Below are 5,000 nucleotides of genomic sequence, written 5' to 3'. Positions count from 1 at the left end.
CGCTTCTATGAATATGGTAGTAATCATTATACTCCCTGTAAATATTTTACTTAAAATCATCACTTACTTTGTCACTACAATCATCACCATCGAGAAGAAATTCGTGTCATTTTACCCCTTCCTCGATTTCGTCACCACCTCCATCATCATCATCATCACCACTACCCCACCACTATCGTGATGATCATCATCATACTCATTACCTCATCACCATCATCATCACCATCATCATCACCACTACCACCATCATCATCATCATCACCACTACCCCACCACTATCATGATGATGATCATCATACTCATTACCTCATCACCATCATCATCACCACTACATCATCATTATCATCGCCATCATCCTCATCCTCATAATTATCATCATTATCTGTTATTCCCCTTCCTTTTCTCTTCCTGCTCTTATTCTCCTTCATTTTTCTTCTTCTTCTTTTAAACTTGATTTTATATACACATTGACCAAATCCAGAGCATTTTTCTTTTTTTCTTCTTCTTTATTCTCTTCTTTCCTTTTCTTCTTGTCTTCCTTCAATCTTTTCCTTGTCTCTCCATCCTTGTTACCTTCCTCCTTCTTCCGGCTCCCTTCTTGTCTTCTTTTCTCCTCCTTCTTCCATTTTCTTCCCTCTCCCTTCTCCTTCCTTCTGTCCCCTTGCCTCAATCGGAAGGAGAAACGACATTGAAATCCAACTCCATCAGGTCCCAGGTCCTGTTTCTTATCTGGAAACCTGGTGCTCGTCTTCTTCATCTTCCTCTTCTCTCCTTTGCCTCGTCTTCTGTCTCTGGTTGTTCTTTTTCTTCTTTTCATAATATCTTCCTCTTGTCTTCTCTTTTTTTATGTATTTCCCCCCTTATCTATTATTTTTGTCTTATTCTTCTGCATTCTGAATCCCCTAAGTTTTGTTGTTGTCTGCTGTCTTCGTATTGTGTCTCTAACTTCTCGTTCGTCTTTCCGCTTTCCTACCATCAGCTGAGATGGTTGAGTTTGTTTGGTCCTCTTCCTCTTTTATTCCTCTTTTTATTCATTTTCTCTCTTTCCTTCTTCTCTTCCTTCGCATGGTTCTTCGTGCTCGACCTTCATTTCCTCACCAGACGAAGACATCTACCCGCCCCCGACCAGTCCATTGTTATGAATGTCAACTCTCTGTTGCAAGACCTCGTTTTCTTTTTACGGGACACAGTATTATTTCTCGTTTAATTCTCACACTTCTCAGGTTAACAGTCTCCCCAAGGTTGTGCGTCAAATAGCGCATTCGATTTCACTGCTGGATTTGATTTCCCGTTGACACTTTGAAGCGATTCGTTACGTAGCATACGTACTTTCTAATGTTGTTCCTTGCTTTAGTCAGCTATATATTGCGTCCTCAGAAGCGTGATAAAAATGCATTAGTTACTAGTTCTCCAGAACCCTCCCCCCCCCGCCTCCCGCAACTCATCTTGTATTTAGTGAGTGTAGACAATTGGAGTATGTGGCCCCCGTGTTCATGTTACCCCATCGGTTTAGATAGAGTATTAGTGGAACTCTAGTTCGGTAGAACATTCATCTAATTCCTATTTACGAAGTACACGATCTCTCTCTCTCTCTATCCTTCTATCCATCTATCTATCTATCTCTTTTTCTCTTTCTCTCTCTCTCTCTTCCTTTAAACTCTTCCCCTCTCTCTTCCTTATTTTCTTTGCTTTTATCTTCATTGTTAGTTATACTGAGCTCACAACAAGTGACTCAAGTAGACAACGTGTTGATACTATAATAGAACATATGGCGTTTCTAAATGAATTATACATCTAAAACTATCTTTATTCAGTCTTCCAAATGGGCAACCCTACTCTATCCCCTTCACGATGACGTCAACAATCAACACAAGTACATTAAGCAATCCCATATCCTAAATATATCTGGGATTCCCTTGGAAAAAGAAGACCAAATTTATGCTTCATACGAGTGAGAGGAACATTATGAGCTAGCAGAAAACAGGGAGGAAAGCTTGGGTGAGTGAGGGATTCACTACAAACACACACACACACACACACACACACACACACTCACACCACACACACACACACGACACACTCGCACACACACACAAACACAACACTCACACACACACACAACGCACACACACACACGCACACAACACTAACTCACACACACACACCACACTCACAAACACACACTCAACACACACACACACCACCACACACACACACCACACACACACTCACACATCTAAGCACAACACACACACGCCTACACACACAACACGACACACACACACACACACACACTCACACATCACACACATACACACACACACATAATATATATATATATATATTTAGAGCGTAAATAATATATCGTATATATATATAAAATATAAATAGATACATCTATATATAATATATATAGATAATAGATATATATAGTATGACATACTATATATATATTAATATATAGAATATTTTATATATATTATATATATATATGATAATATATACATAATAATATGATTATATAGATATATATATATATATGAATGATAGTAGTATATAAATATAGAATAAAGATATATCTATATAGATAATATATATAATTGTATATATAATTTAGATATATATATATATATATAGTATATATATATATATATATATTATATATATACATATAATATTCTCATACAAACTCACACAACACATACCCCTTCTCCTCTCTCCTCCTCTCTCATCCTCTCCTCTCTCTCTTCTCGTCTCTCGACTTCTCTCTCTTCTCTTCTCTCTCACACCTCCTCGCTCTCTCTCCTCACCTCTCCTCCAACTCTCTCTCACTCCCTCTCCTCTCTCCTCTCTGACTCTCTCGCTCCTCTCTCTCACTCATATATATATTAGTTATATATATATATATGTACACACCACACATTACACACACACACACACACACGACACACAAACAACACACACACATTATATATATATATATATATATACATATATATTCATTTATATATTACTATATATAGTTATAATATTATATAGATGATTATATATATATATATGTATATATATGTTTATATATTACATTTATATTTATATTTAAATATATATATATTTATATATATATATCTATAGACATATATATGATATAAAATATATTTGATATATAAATATAAAATATTAAATAATTTAACTATAATATATATATATATATAGATTATATATTTATATTTATAGATATTATATATATATATGTATGTATATGTATATATATATATATTTATATATATATATATATATATATATTAATATATATATTATATATATACATATCATACATAATATATATATATATATATATATATATATTATATTATATATATATCTATTATTATTATATATATATATGTTATCTATACATATAATATATATATATATTATTATTATATTTATATATATATATTTAAATGTATATATATATATATATTATTTATACATTATATTTGTTATTATATTATATTATATATATATATAAATATATATATATATATAAATGTAATATAGGGTATAATATATATATCTATATATATAGTCATATATATTATATATATCTATATATTATATATATATATATATATATTATAATATATATATATATATTATATACATGTATGCATATGATATATATATATTTATATATTAATCTATATATTATATATATATATATATTTATATATATATATATAATTTATATATTTATTTATATATAATATATATATATATTATATATATATATATATATAATGTATGCATATATATATCTATATATATATATATTTATTTATTTATTTATTTTTATATATTATATATATGTGTGTGTGTGTGTGTGTGTGTGTGTGTGTGGTGTTATACTCTATCTCTCTCTTCTATATCTCTCTCTCTCTCTCTTTCTATCTCTCTCTCTCTCTCTCTCTATCTTCTCTTCTCTCTCTCTCTCGCTCTTCTCCTCGATATATATTATATCTATATATTTTTATATATTATCATTATACATATATATATATATAATATATATTTAATATATATATTTATATAAGATTTATATTTATATATTTATAATATATATTTTATATATATGTGGGTGTGGTTATATACTTCATACATAACTATATACTACTATATATATATTATATATATTTATATATATATATTTAGAATATATACTCAGATATATATTATATATCTATATATATAGATATATATATATATATTATATTTTAATATATATTATATATATGATATATATAGATATATATATATATACATATATTAGTTTTATTATAGATATATATATATATATTTTTATATATATATATATATATATGTTTGTTATATGGAGATATATTCTATATATATTATATTTAGATATATTATATATATACTATATACGTATACATACATATATATATATATTATTTATTTATATATATAAGATTATAATATATTTGAATATAATTTACATATAATATTTATATATATTTATATATATATATACTTTATATATAGTTATATCTATATATATATTATATATTACATATATATATATATATATAAAATTATTTAATATATATATATTGTATGTATAGATCATAAATATATATATAAATATAATATAATTTATATATTATTATATATATATATATATATACATAGATATAGATATAACATAATGCTATATAAATATAAAATATATAACTAATAATATATATATATATTATATATAGATATAATATATATAATTTATAGAATCTATATGTATGTATAGTATATATTATATATTATAGATTAATATATATATTAAATATATATATAGATTTTTATATATACATATAACATACTTATATATATATATATATTATATTTTATATATAGATATCTATATATATATATATGTATATATATACATATAATATATATATATTATATATTTATATATATATATA

The sequence above is a fragment of the Penaeus japonicus genome, unplaced genomic scaffold (assembly GCF_977035675.1).
Source record: "Penaeus japonicus unplaced genomic scaffold, GWHDUDI00000001_assembly GWHDUDI00000025, whole genome shotgun sequence".
In the NCBI taxonomy this organism is placed as follows: Eukaryota; Metazoa; Arthropoda; class Malacostraca; order Decapoda; family Penaeidae; genus Penaeus; species Penaeus japonicus.
The sequence above is the reverse complement of the archived record's forward strand: the minus strand, read 5'-3'. Positions refer to the sequence as shown.